This window comes from Danaus plexippus, chromosome 15 (genome assembly GCF_018135715.1).
Source record: "Danaus plexippus chromosome 15, MEX_DaPlex, whole genome shotgun sequence".
Taxonomy (NCBI): domain Eukaryota; kingdom Metazoa; phylum Arthropoda; class Insecta; order Lepidoptera; family Nymphalidae; genus Danaus; species Danaus plexippus.
The window spans coordinates 2,865,326-2,881,718 of NC_083547.1; the positions used below are offsets into that span (position 1 = coordinate 2,865,326).

General features: G+C 31.6%; 1 protein-coding gene across 3 annotated transcripts in view; it reads right to left on the bottom strand.

Moving 5' to 3' along the window:
* Window positions 1-14,003, bottom strand: part of LOC116766576 (ornithine decarboxylase 2-like) — a 60,886-nt gene extending 46,883 nt beyond the window's left edge. The window contains exon 1 of one of the 3 annotated variants that reach the window (XM_061522881.1): window positions 13,346-14,003. The gene's annotated coding sequence lies outside the window, so the exon portion shown is untranslated. The remainder of the gene's footprint in view (window positions 1-13,345) is intronic. The other 2 variants (XM_061522879.1, XM_061522882.1) reach the window with 2 other exon arrangements.
* Between the last annotated feature and the right edge of the window lie 2,390 nt (window positions 14,004-16,393).

Below are 16,393 nucleotides of genomic sequence, written 5' to 3' on the forward strand. Positions count from 1 at the left end.
TCACAATATTAAATAAAAATAAAACATCTGCTTTTCTGAACCATCTTAATTCTATCAATAGTACGATTCAGTTTACTATAGAATTGGAGGCAAATAATTCTTTAGCTTTCCTTGATATACTTGTTGTTAGGAATCCTGACAATACTTTGGGACATTCTGTTTATAGGAAACCCACACATACGGACAGGTACCTCAATGGTTACTCACACCACCACCCTATCCAGTTAGCTACCGTTGGCAAATCTTTGTTACAGAGAGCCCAACATCTTTGTGATGCTGACCACCTAGAGGCCGAGCTGCAGCATGTAAAACATGCTCTCACTATCAACAACCTGCCCGTGCCTCGCCAGCATCGCAAGAAGCACCTGAAGCCACCCATAGTTGAACGACAACCTGCGATACTACCATATGTGAAGGGAGTTACTGACAGAATAGGCAACATCTTGAAGAAGGTTTCTATTAAAACTATTTACAAACCACATAAGAAAGTGAGCCAATTCTTGAGACCAATCAAGAGTAACATTCCTTTGCAACAAGCGGGTGTATACAAACTCGATTGTGACTGTGGCTTGTCATACATTGGACAGACGAAGAGGAGCATCGGTACTAGGGTTAAAGAACACATCTCAGACATCAAAAACAGGCGCGCGTCGAAGTCAGCAGTGTGTGAACACACAATGGACAAACCAGGCCACTACATTCGGTTTGATAAACCTCAAATTCTCGCTCGGGAAGACAAGTATATACCGAGATTAATTCGCGAGGCTATTGAAATTAAAAAACATCCCAATTTCAATAGAGAAGATGGCTGGAATCTTTCAAACACCTGGGACCCCGTTCTTAAAAATATAAAATCCCATGTCCGTAACCACACCGCAGGACCTCAAGACACCGTAAGCGCATTCTGCCGGCATCCAGAGCAGTACGCCAGAAAATTAAGAAATCAATAGCGGTAGATGATAAATAAGAAGGACCGATTGACAGACATTCACACCTCGTCTGCCCGTGATCACGGTTGCTGCAAAGTAACCGAAACGTCGGGATTATGTAGTTTTTAAATAATAAAATCCGCGTAGTAAATCCGAATAACACTAGTTTCATTTAACTTGATAATTTTTTCTAAGTGAATGGTGTGTTTAAAACTGAAATTTCGAAAATATTGTTATTAAACATGTTATATTATATAATAGCTACAATAAATAAGCCTTTTGTCAGTCGTTACAGCATATTTTGATATTTTTTTAACTTTTTTTTAAATGCTTGCAATACAATTAGTGACTGAAGTCCAATAGAAAATATTATTATAAATTTGTGTCTGCTACTCCCTTAGCTTTACGTATACAGAACAAAAATAAGATAACTAAGGAATCAAAAAGATCGTTTTTATATGTATTCTCCTACAAAAACCAAAAATGTTACATAATACAAGACGGATAACCTAACTTCGTTGGAATGGTTAGACGAGATACCTAATGAGTGCCATGTGGGCCCAAAGTTAATAAGGGACCAGAGACAATTAAGTTAGGGATATGTGTAGAATAAATTAAATCACTTTTTGATTAATCGGTTACGTTTAAATATATCTATGAGTCTAATAAACCTCAATTTACGTATTTCAGGGTCCAATTTTCATGTATTTCACGCATTCATTTAAGATCTCTTTTTAGTATTTTTATCTTAAATCTGGTGAATAGTCAATGTCTATATTAGTTTATACTCTGTCTATTGTTTTTGGAAAAACAATAGTATTCGTTTAAAAATAATAATTTTGTAAAGTAATTTATTAAAATTAAGTAAGAAAAAACACAAATTTACAATTGTATATGAGAAAACTTGTATGCTCACAAAACAAAAAGGTATGCATAGAAAAAATAAAAATAAAATATATAAAGAATTTACACACAAAAATTTCAGTTGTACATATTTCTAAATAAATTTTAATTGCCACATAACAAAAGTACTGAACGAAACCAATATAAATAAAATTTGTTTACCTAATCCTACACAAAAAAAAAAGAACTTATTCAAGATCTACCGTGGTAATTTTATATTAACAATAATATTAAACGTTTTCCCAAACCAGAGCTCTCGACAAATCGATGAGTATACCTGTAGCGGTTAACGATTTTCCTTCCAACTATATATGTTAAAGAACCACAGAACCCTTATCTGTCCTCTATTGACCTTTCCTGAAACCAGCCTTGAATAATCACTTAACTTATAAATCTCTTTAATACTTGGGACTGTACTCATATAATTATATTTCGTTTTCAAAGACACTCTCTTTTATAAAAAAAAAGTCACACGTAAATAATATATCGTTTAAAAAGTTGTTAAAAGTTGTTAATTGTTCTATTAACATAAATACAAATTATAATGTAATTAAAAATACAATTATAAAGTCTAGTTTAATAGACAATATATAATTTTCCTTACTTAAAAATGTACAGAAACTAACAAGTTACATCACAACAGAAGATAAATAAATCCTAAGTAATATAAGGTATAAAAGAAGGATTTCCAATTCAGTCTTTGGTATCTTCAATTATTAAATCATATAAAAATGAATCGTAAATTACTGAAGATATTGTTCTCATGTGTGTCTGCTGCCACTTTGTATTTCTCTTATACAATGTGGCATCAGAGACGTTAAATCTTTGTATTTGTTATTAATATATACAGTTCTATGAAGTCCGTACGATAGCCTGCTTATATTTTCTTCTTCTTTGTCGAATATTGTTCACTTATATTTTATAAGCTCCGAACATTATTCATCACTAAATACAAATACTAATACTCATCGTTTATTATTAGTTTGGTGAAACTTACTGTTCCATTTTACAAAGCACGCAGAAATAGGAAGAAATGTGACACAAGTAGAACGAAATAATCTGTTTGGAACATGTGGATGTTAAATAAAGTTTGAAAGTATGAAATTAAAATTTTCTATTTTCTGCATTGAATCTAAAATAGCAAGATAACAGCAAACCAAGTAAACATGCACATATTTCTTTATTGCTATTTTTCTTTTCATAAACTAGTAAACAGATTCCTAAGGGAAATATAAAAAGCGTCGGCGATATTCGATCAAATAAAATGTTTGAACTGTTCCATCCACTAAACTTGTATTTATAAGATTATTATTAAGATGTAATATATATGTCGGTGTAGAAATCACTTTGACGTTCTTGAAAAGAGTGACGTCAACATAACTGACGTCACCGATGACTTTATTCTTTAATGTCGTCAGGATTTCAAACTATTGAAAGTAACCTCGTAGACGATTTGACAAACACCTTACTTCGAAGAGATCCGATCCCTGCAACGTCATGAGCGAGACCCCCTTGTAATCCGTACTATCGCCTCTATTTAACGCAGGTGGTTATGCGGGTGACACCTGATAATTTCAACTACCCTCAATTATTGATTATTCAAATAAAAGGAATTACGCCGATATATAATTATTGAAAAATTTTAAATACTGTATGTAACAAGAAACTATTAGGCATTAAATAATTATTTTTATTTAATGTCGACTTGAATTTATAGCTTTTATTGTAAGGATTAATTTATTATTAAGTAGAGTGTGATGTTTCTGACTTGTATATAAAAAATAAAAACATATAGTGGCTTCGACTTTGTTACAGGAGAATTAAATTTTTACTTTAAAATATATATACAAAATATATCTCCTGCACTTCTTGCAGCCGTACTAAATTCGATTCAATTTGGAATATTACATATTTGATTTCGGTTTCACGTTAAAAATCATATACAGTTAACTTTTTGTTTCCTCCTTAAAGCGGCAAACACCTAAAACTTAAGACCTTGTAAAAACACACACATGATTTAAAATGTATTCCTATGATATTCGACTTAACTAAAATTTTTATCACATTCAATATTAGATATTTTACTTACGTATACATGGCCTTCATTTCCAGTACACGGTACGAATCACGGGACAATTTTTAAGCATTTTAAATAATACTGTACAATATATCCGATATTGTATAGAATTAAGAAATTAAGTCGAGGCGAAACAAGCAGTTACAAAATTCTTGCTACAGTTTTTATCCCAGTTGCTAAAATAGTTACTCATTTTCTCCATGGGACTTAATCCATTAGCTGATTTTTATTGTATAAGTTGATTAGAATAACAAGGCATTAAGCTACAAACATGCAAAATGTCTTCAAATTCGGAGGTGCAGACTTTGAGCGGTGCAATAACTCACACACACTAATATAGATACTTATGATTTCAGTTCTCTATTTTAATATAAATTTATAAGATATAAATAATAAAGTAATTAAATAAATATTAATCTAGAACGAAAACACACACGAACAAAAAACAAGCTGGAAATTATATAACATTTTTTTAAATAATCTTCAATCTTTTTCCATAGCTTTATTTATCTTTTCTTACTTTCTATAATTCTAGGAATTACGCTAGCATTATAAAATCTGGTTCGCTTTTCAGAAAAGGAATTGAAATTCAAATGACTCGTTTGAACGACAGCACGTTTACATTCGATATAAATATTCAATGCAATTGCGTAACGTAATAAATATAAAAAAAATTGATGTAGTATATTGCATTAGATCTCTTTGTCACTAGTTATGCATATAAGATAGTTCTATATTATATAATAAAATCAATACGATTTCTATCACATTATTTTTAAATAGTTATAAGATTTTTTTTTTTAATTTATTCAATAAAAACTTTAAATAATTATAGGTATAAATCAATTTAAAACCGTTGTGGTTTCACTTCCGAAAATATTCCATTAAAAAAACAATTTTTTGAATGGGTAATCAAAAATAGAACTGGCTTATAACATTTGTAGTATTTTTTTTCATAAAGAATATAGTTTAAAAGTAACATTCCATTGAACCGGGTAGGATTTTTATTAAAGGGAATTTTCATGAAAATATGAATTTCCATTATGAATAATTCAATAGCTGCGTGATCCGCAGTCAATATTCAGGCGTAACGAACATAATTTCAAATAACTAAGCATCTTTCAATTCCAACCAACATATAGGATATACCTATATATTATACTTTAGTAAGTAAAACAAGGCGCTAGTTGCGTTTTCTGTAGGCAAAAATTGTTTTTAATAGACATTTGCACACACTATATTTCCACTTGTATTAGTTTAAAAACATATTTTTTTTCTCAAAAAAATAAAAAACAACATTTAAGCTCTTATTTAAGTTATAGTTTTTAAGCTTACAGGCTCTTTACACTTTGATTATATAAAAATAATCTTAACACAAATGAATTCTTTAAAACCATACCGCCTCACTAACAGTGTCAGTTATCTCAATACTCAAACTAGTGGCTTAAAAACTAAATTAAAGACAGAATATTGTTTATTTTATAACAATTGTCAGAGTTATTTTATAAAAAAAAATTAATACAGCGAGAATAACTGAAGAATTTTTTTTTTTTAATTTCATAACATCTTTATCTAATATAATATTTTTTTAATGAATTAATGGCACACTTAAACACGGGTCATGTTATAGATATCAGGTTCGATCGTTCATAAAGAAATTTTTTTTTAGATGTTTTACAACTCTCAGAACTATAAACTTGAGACTGTGTACTCTAACGTGTCGCAAGAGACTTCAGTATCAAAAGGTCACTTCATGCCTGGCTTCAAAAACATCAAAAAAAAACTCCGCTATCCGTTTATGTTACTCGTTTTGATTATGTATTCCTTTGTTCCGTCGCATATGAAAATTCGCTAGTTAATAAAAGAATGAACTATTCTACTTGTTTTTATAATTTCATCTCAAAGCAAGGCAGCTTCTTTGGACAATATAACATTTCAAGTGGAAAGAATTTTTATGTCTTTCACGATAGGTCTCGTGGTTTCTCAACTTATAAAGAATATTTAAATTCAAAGTTACTCTGACCTAGTTAAATGTCGAGTTCAATTCTTCTTTGTTCAAAATGCAAAAAATATTTTGAAATAAAAGTCAACGGATTATACTTATCTTTTAAAAAGTACAAACCTTTTCTTTCCCAAGATTTCTACAAGTAATTATATATAACATATTGAAAAAAGTATTTTTACATTCTACATCATACTTAATTGTAACTGAATTTTTCATGAAAAGTAAAAAGTCAATGATTTTTTTTTGTTTCAATAGACTTTTTACGTTTCAGGAAAATTCTGAGGTCACAAATCATCAACAGAACAATCTATTAAAACACTGTCTTAAATCTGTTTCTTTATCTTTCAGAAATCAAATAAATCTTGAAAACGTATCAAAATGGATTTTAATATATTTGTGAAAGAAATGACAACGACGAGCATAAGATTTTAATTTTGTAAAATTATAAGAACTATCGTAAAATTCTTAATTTATTGATATCTGTCTTATTTTAATTTCGAATTTTATCTTAAGAAAAATTTAACCAATTTGTATTCGTTGCTTTTTCTTAGAATGTTTATACATTTAATGGAAACTATTACTTTGTTTTTTGCTCCACGTTTCATTAAACTTTTCCAAATTAAACTAAAAATATTAGTGTAACCTTATATTCTTATCCACCAATCAATACAAGATTTCGGGACTGTCAATATTAGAACAAATGTATCATTTTAATTGCTTAAAATATTACTAATAATGTAAATCACTGAATATTAGTAAAGTAGTTTTTTTTAAAACTTTTTTGTTATTATGTAAAATATATGTTAATTAACTTAATACAGGACAGAATAAAATAAAAGAAAGTTATACTGACTGACGGTGTCAGCCAAGTGTACATGTAAATTGACCTTATATTAAACATATATAATGTAATATTAATATATGATACTGAAAGTAATAGCTTCAATAGGTATATATCGGCGCAAGCAGCTTCAACGACGGATGCAACATGGAAATAACTGGCACCAATTATTATAACACCTTATTGGTCGTCGTTACTATTGTTAAAAGTAAAACGAAATCAAAGAGAATAGAACTATGTTTGAATTCTGGTTTAAATATGACGTCTGGACGCACGACAGGGGACTGCAGAGTTCAGCGAGTGCGGAGCATAAAGAACCTTCGAGAAATACAAGAACATTTAGAAGAATTGAAGTTTCATTTTAAAATATCTGGAACTTACTGAAACAAGTGACATTAGAGACGTCAGCGAGGCTGGCGTCCTGTCTTTAAAACAATGAATTTGTAATAAATCCGATATCAGAAGTGGGATCGCTCCTGTGATCAGTTACTGCCGGTCTTAGTGTATTTGTAAATCCTGATCCAGCTCAAGAAAATAATCATCCGGAGAACTTGCGTAATGAAGAACGCTCCTCAGTCTTTCATGCAAATGATGTCAACAATGCAGAGCGTGACCGAACGTCTGTACCCAAAAAACAAGGGATACGATTAAAATTACTAACAAGATCATATTAATTTTATCATCTTTTGATCCCGGTGATAGTGTGTGTGTGTTCGGGATTGATTCAAACGCATCTTTACGGCTGTAAATACGTACCAAATCAGTAACTACGACATTCGAATTAAAGTCTTTTAAAGGAGTGAGCTAGAAAGTGTGCATACGATTGGTTAGTTGCAACATCTACACAAGAGGCATTACGTGAGACCATAGCTAACATTTGTTATTATCGTTTGAGCTAACCTCGTGTCCATGATGTATTCTCAAGAGAACCATGAGATTCTGTAGGGAAGGCTTGTGGTACCGTGACAAGACAATTATACACCACCGATCTGGAGAGCGTGACCTCTGAGCTAATCACGTGTTACCCTTGAGCTAACCACGGGTCCTTGATGTATCCATAAGAGAACCATGAGATTCCGTAGGGATGCCTTGTGGAGCCGTGAGAAGACAAGTCTACACCACAGATGTGGAAAGCGTACCTCTGAACTAATCGCGTGTTACTCTTGAGCTAACCACAGGTCCTTGCTGTATCCTTAAGAATACCATGAGATGACGTAGGGAGGCCTTGGGAAGACTTGAGTATAAAGGTACACACTCGATCTATAAGAACTTGCATGATTTTAATATCAAACTACTGAGACCATTGCTTTATTTAAATACGACAATAGACATACTCTTCATAGTAATATTTGCAACATGTCTGGTTAACACACGGCAGTGCCTCTACAAAAACGATGCTGTAATTCAAACGAAAGCATACTCGACTCCAAAATCCTGATCAAATACATCTATTGCGAATATAACTAATTTCTGTTCCTTTTCTGCTAACCGTGGTCATGCGTTTGAATCGTGTTTCCGACGGGAATAAGGAGATCACGCCGAATTTTAATTTAATACCAACTGGTAAATGTACTCTTAAATAAAATGCAAGATCGCAGTGGTGCGTTATACAAGAATCAATTGCAAATGAAATCTCTGGGTGTAGAAAACAAATCGTAAACTATTTGCGTGGATTGAGATCGGACCTTACTATTTCAATGAATAGTTAAATAGTTATTAATGTAGAAATAATTTTCTATAGTTCCAGGTTTTGAAACGACTACTGATATATTAACCGGAGCAGATTTATTACGTGATAAGAATACATGTGGAAAATTTAGTATCCTTGCCGATGTTTTGCACATACGAACAAGTCAATTATGCTTTGATAGTTTAGATTACAATTCAACAATCAGTCCGTTTAAATCGAAGTAATGCACCAACACATTCAAAACAGGATGGTCGAGGCGGAGAGAAGATACAAAGCTAGGTTTTTGAGAGGTCGAGCTACGATTAAAAGATTCCAGAAGGGAGATATTGTAATAATAAAAATATAACCCCAGAAAACGGATATCCCTATATTTAAAATTTTGTGAACTATACAAAATCCAGAAAATAATTGAGAATGATTAATATCTTGTAAAGTGATTTTAGACAATGGATGACTTCGAAATGTGGAACATGACCAGCTACGAATATGGCACATGACCAGCTACGATGAGACTTCACAGCATCTGAGGGACGACACAGAATTACTAAGCAAGCTGTTAGGTGGACGGTTCGCCTACCTAATAGTTATCCGGTGAGCGTATTTCATTTTGTTCAAATTGCTTCATTCAAACGCATTACCATTAATCATTGCTAGCAATGTGATTGTCTAACACTTAGTTTGAGATATATTACTATAAAAGATGCATTTGGCGTGCGGATCCGAACCATAACAAAAAAAAAAATTAATAAAAAAAATAAAAATAATAATAATAATAATAATTAATAAAAAATAATATTGTAGACGGGTGGAGACGTCTTACGAAAAAAAAAAAAAAAAAAAATTAATAAAAATAAAAATAAAAATAAAAAAATATTGTACACGGGTGGAGACGTCTTACGCCAAACAAATAAAGAAAGAAAAAAAAAAAAAAATGTTGTAGGCGGATGGAGACGTCCTATGACATATGTTATGAATGTTCGTGTGACGCCCCAAAGCCATAAGTAGATTAAATAATTGGACCTGATATTATGATTTCGTCTCACGATGAGTCGTAATAAACAACGTAACCCATACGACAACAACAAATTTGTTAACCATAACTATAACAATATAAAGTTATCTAGGTTTACTGTGGAAGTACCTAGACTACATAAGTATCTCTCTGTTATCACAGAAAACAATGCAGAGCACGCATCAGTATAACCGTATCGGCATGACTTCGGACGATGAAGCATCAATTCTTGAACCTGGCCCATACTCTACGAGACCTGCAACGGGTACGAGAACATAACGAAAGCTAAGCAGGAGAGAACACATCACCAGGCAGGTGCAGAGCACGCACCGCCTGCCAGAATGGCCGTATCGGCGCAAGCAGCTTCAACGACGGATGCAACATGGAAATAACTGGCACCAATTATTATAACACCTTATTGGTCGTCGTTACTATTGTTAAAAGTAAAAGGAAATCAAAGAGAATAGAACTATGTTTGAATTCTGGTTTAAATATGACGTCTGGACGCACGACAGGGGACTGCAGAGTTCAGCGAGTGCGGAGCATAAAGAACCTTCGAGAAATACAAGAACATTTAGAAGAATTGAAGTTTCATTTTAAAATATCTGGAACTTACTGAAACAAGTGACATTAGAGACGTCAGCGAGGCTGGCGTCCTGTCTTTAAAACAATGAATTTGTAATAAATCCGATATATATTATATAACAGCTGAGCTTATAAAAAGGAATTTATAGTATAGAATACAATTTATACGAAATTGACACATCGAGATGCTTTCAATTCTTTTAATCATTAATCAATGTTAATTTCGATTTGATTCGATTGTATAGCTTTTCCTGTTCTTTTTTTTAATTTAATCCAAAAAGATTATCCACCTTCCTCATCTTTTCTGTGTCCTTCAAAATGTTTTCCAAACATCGTCACAATGGTAATTGTAAAAGAGAAAATACTTCTTTATAAAACAATTTTGCTTTATGAGCGATAGAATTGTATTTAGAAATACATATGACTAACAGGTGAATTAATTTTAATATGATGTGAAAACGTTTTAAAAGAAGTTATCAAATTTCACTGTTAAAGTTAAAACTATTATAAAATAAAATTGGTAGTCAAAGCAAAACTACATTTTTATTTAAATAATAATTATATACTAACGGAGATAAAACCATTTGAAATGATAAAAACGGAAACGACATGACATCCTGTGACAGACTTGTTGAATACCGAATAAAATAATTTTATATTATCTCATCGTAGTATTTAATTGTGAATATATATATTTTATTTCATATTTATTGTCAAATCTAACTGGTTTTTACTAAAAATAAATTCAAAAGCTTTTTTTTTATAATTGAATTTTTATAATATAAAAATATGTTGTCTTTTACATCAGTCGCAGAAAAAAATATTATTATTTAATTTTTTTATTCTTCAACGCTGTGTTTTTGTTAAAAAAATATTGAGGAAAAAGATTTATAATAGACACTGAAACCTTAAAATAGACAGATAAGTTTTTAGAAAAAAAAGTCTGAACTTTTAAACATTATTTTAAGTCATATTTTTATATTGTATTACATTGTACATGTTTGTGAATCTATCTTAAAATATGAATTTTCAAAATTGTTGCCACTAGATTTTATTTATTTGAAAATACTACATTTTTTATGTATTTGCTTACACACTGCTCATAATATCGGATTTATTACCTTTTACTTCATTTAATTATATATATATATATATATATATATATATATATATATGTGTGTGTGTATATATATATAAATACAGGATCTTATAATGAAGAATGGAGCAACCAAAATTAATACTCATATATTTCAATATTCCCAATCCAGGTAAATTATACATTTGAATAACCATTTGCAATTGACAAGATATTTCCATTATTCAATGTTTAAAAAGTTCGCTTTTTTAAATTTATATCGCCTTTTCATTTTCAACTACAAGTATAAAAAATATTAATTGTTATTTTTAAAAACCAATTAATTTTTACATGGTAAATACAAGCTGAACGGAATTGTAGGCGGAAGAAATTAATTGAATTAATTGGTGTAGCAGTGGATAGCGATGAATGAAAACGTAATACATTCTTGAAACACGTTTCAAGCTCAAAAAATCAACCTTGGACTTCTTTTCATTTAAAACTCTAACTCACGTGTTACAGAACCAAAACTTTTTTAATATAATAACAAACTGATCATACCATGTTTACTAGCCATAAATACAGCAAGGCGACATCATTAAAGATGCTATAAATTACGTGGAGTAATAAATCACTCTCATTAGTGCTATTTCTACTGGTATACGTCTAATATTTATGTTTAAGAAATATGAAAAGACAGACAGAATGACCGAGGTGGAACATCATATATCTAATACGAATAGAAAAGTACGGCCTTTTCAGAAGATTCCAATATAATTTCATTCAATCTCTTTTATCTTTCCTACATTTATAATTACAGAAGCAATGGCGACAACATACTTGGAACAACATCTGCAGGCATTATTTCCGCTAAGTGAATCACATCTCATTTTATGACCTTCCCATTATCGTATTAGTAACAAAAAAAATATTGAAGGTTTTCAAAAATGTTTGCGAATATTTGCGTCTGAAACCTATATTGATATTGTCTAATAATATTCTTTATATTTAATATATTTTGAATAAAATTCATTTTGAAAGTCAAGGGCAACGTCACAATTTCTTAATCCATACGTGATTCAAAAGGCGATCGAACATTGAGTTTACAGATAACTGATAAGCACGAAAATCGATTGTTCAAACTCCAGAAAGCATTAGTCAGTGTAACATTTCTTAATCGGACCTTATAAAACCCTTGAACGTGAGCGGGAGAGACATTCGAAACTTCGATAGAACCAACAACATATTTTAACTTGTTTTTGTCACTAGCAACAAGGAAATAGCTCGCGTTTCTATTCTATACAAATAAATTCTTCACATTTAGAATCCTGATAATAATAATATTATGAGTATAAACTCATAAGGATCTGAACGTGGGTTTTGTTACGAGTGATGTTATTTTATAACATTCCAATAAGTGATTCAAAAATACTGGAGTATTGAGAAAGAAGTAAATCAATTACAATATAAAAATAACAAACTAATTAGCAGAGGACTGTTTTATTTAATTATATTAAAATTAACGGTCGGCACTGAAGGTAATAATATTTTTTATTTACAGTATTAATATTTTTTATTTCATTCAATTCAATTGATGATTTTTTTACATTAGTAAAGATGATTTTTCCTTATTTTTTCTTATTAAAATAATAAATTAATTTGTGGTATATGTTGAAATGTAGGACCGGGACTGATCAACTAAATTAACAACAATCAACACGCTTGAACGTGAAACCTACAAACTGTACAGAGAAACTATTTCCCAAAACGCTGAGATTCCTACTTGTCACGAATGACAAGGAATATAAATAGCCTATTATTACCGCTGTGATTTAAAAGGAATCGGGATCAACATCTAGCTTCTAATCGATAGTGGTTCATTTGGATCACGTTGATTAAAATACAACATCCTTTACTATATTCATAGCAAGAATTTGCGAAAACATTATTTTAATAATGTTTCCTTACAATTTCATATTGTGGACAAATTACTTTTAAATTTAAACTCATAATATTTTTATTTGCTACATTTTTATTCAACCGATAGATAACTTTATGACATAACCGAAAATTAATCAACTACGTATTAAATGTATAATGTAATACAGATTTCTACACAAAAAAAAATATTACTTTACAAGGGTGATACTTTAAGTTCACCTAACTTTAATTCTACTAAACGTATTTTCTTTACAGTAGCAAATTCATGCAAAAAAATAAACACTTACAAATGTAATATACACTTCTTTCGATCACGCTCAGGAGCCGTATTTGGGAGTTTATCACTCTAACAACGCTTTGACTAGCACTTGGTAGGCTATAACCTGATGAGCCGACCACAAGAAAATACCTTTTATACTTTCAAGTACAACCGTCTCGATCGGTATCCAACAGTGAAGTGACGCGAGTGAGCGATCGAGTTCCGTTTTTAAAGAACATACCATACTCAAAGAATTCAATAATACCCTCCTTTACAAAAATAAATCGGTAAAACATTTCCTTTAAATCGATATAAGTTAAGTAGTCATAATTTAATACATTTAGAAGTTATTATAAATATTAACGTCATTTAACAAACAAAATGTTATATTTCCATATCAAGGATTAAGATGTCGGTAACAACTCGGCCATCCGCCAATTTACGAGTCCCTCGTAAATTACAGAAGAGAAAGAGACAACATGTATGCACATTTCCAGTCAAATAAATTTTGTTACTCTACGACCTATACAAAATTAAACATATTCTCAGAAACACTCCATTTACCATTTATAAACGATATTCAGAGAATTGGGAAGACCCAACTGCTACGACAACAAGTTCGATCCGAATAAAATATACAACAATTAACTAGTCCAAACAATGATATGATGTGACTTCCATCTAGCACGACCGATCCATGACTCACATCGGCTACCCAAATTCAAACCGATGCATGACAATGATCAGCAACACAAATCCAAACTGATCCACGACCACGACCAGTTACTTCAATCCAAACCGATCCATGACGACGATCAGTTACTTCAATCCAAACCGATCCATGACGACGATCAGCCACTCAAACTTAAATTTATCCATGACAACGACCAGCCACCTAAATCCAAACTGATCCATGACGACGACCAGTTATCTTATATAAACTGATCCATGACCTTGACCAGTTATCTAAACTGATCCATGACCTTGACCAGTTATCTAAACTAAACTGACCCATGACCTTGACCAGTTATCTCAACTAAACTGATCCATGACCTTGACCAGTTATCTAATCTAAACTGATCCATGACCTTGACCAGTTACCTAATCTAAACTGATCCATGACCTTGACCAGTTACCTAATCTAAACTGATCCATGACCTTGACCAGTTATCTAAACTAAACTGATCCATGACCTTGACCAGTTATCTCAACTAAACTGATCCATGACCTTGACCAATTATCTAATCTAAACTGATCCATGACCTTGACCAGTTACCTAATCTAAACTGATCCATGACCTTGACCAGTTATCTAAACTGATCCATGACAATGATCAGTTACTTAAATCAATTCTATCTTTGCTCGTTGGTTGCGCTGATGGTCGCCTGGCGTGACAGCACAGCAGTCAGGATCGCAGGCGAAGTGCGCTGCCTCGAAGTTCTGGATCGCCGCGATCTAGTAGACTGCCCGCGGTCGTCGCGCTCACGAGCCACACGCGTCTCGCCTTGCCTTCGGCTGCCACGCGTGCTCTGCGAACGCCTCTTGCTACGCGGCGACTGGCGCCCCGTGAAGAATCGCTAGCAAGCGATCCGACCCTTTCCTTTAGTTTGGGCATCGTCCTCGAGCAGAGTAACGACATTAAGAGGATAAGATTTACATAAAACGTATTAGTTTATAGGTTAAAATATTAACGTAAACGGCATTTAAATCATTTCCTAATGTAATGTTCAGTAGGTAACAATTCCTCACGTTTCTCTTGGGCGGGTAGGATCACACCAAGATTTAAAATAAAAACTCGATGCTATCCCACTTCTGAGATGTAATATACACTTCTTTCGATCACGCTCAGGAGCCGTATTTGGGAGTTTATCACTCTAACAACGCTTTGACTAGCACTTGGTAGGCTATAACCTGATGAGCCGACCACAAGAAAACACCTTTTATACTTTCAAGCACAACCGTCTCGATCGGTATCCAACAGTGAAGTGACGCGAGTGAGCGATCGAGTTCCGTTTTTAAAGAACATACCATACTCAAAGAATTCAATAATACCCTCCTTTACAAAAATAAATCGGTAAAACATTTCCTTTAAATCGATATAAGTTAAGTAGTCATAATTTAATACATTTAGAAGTTATTATAAATATTAACGTCATTTAACAAACAAAATGTTATATTTCCATATCAAGGATTAAGATGTCGGTACCACAAATAAATAAAAATACATGAATAAAATACATGATACTTGTATGACTGACATATAAGTTATTGATTCATTAGATTTTAATGTCAACTATAAAGAAAACCCTAAAGTATTACTTTTATGATAAGTAATGCTTGTAAGCATTACAAAGATTCAGCAATGACCAAATTAGTGTTGCAATTAAAACTATACTAAATTAAAGTATTAAATAATCGGACGGAAAATTTTGTTTGCGCTGACAAAGAAACGTATTTAAGCGGATTTTGTAAATATATGGTAAAACGTATGACCAACTTTTGTATAAAATTTTATATTCTACACGACAAAATAAGAGAATTTTTATTTTAAAGACAGCCATTCCATAATGAATCTGTTGGCTTAATTTCAAATTAACACGGTTTGACTTTTTTTTACTTCTTTATTTTGTGAATTCATGTAAAAATATCACATCTAGTATAAAGTGCAATCGTAACAGTATATAATTATTGAAGTTATGAACTCATTTCATTTGCTTTTAAATTAGGAGTCTACATCTTACGTCGGCCTCGATTCTATTTTCATGTATATGGATAAGGCTTTATTATAATATAATACTTATGAAAAATAATCAGTCATGTTTAAAATAAAACATTTTTCCTTTTTTAGAAAAAAAAATGTTGTTGCTTTAACATTTACTTGATAAATATAACATGCCTGCGATTAGTAAAGGAAATTTAGTAATTAATTTATGTTTTTAGCAAGCAGAGCATTTCGGATTTGTTATGCTTACTGGATAAATAAGTGTCCGGAGTTATTCCAACGAGCGCAGATATATTCGAGAGATTCACAAATGATATCTCAGTGTTTTAATTGAAATACTGTTTGTTCATTTAT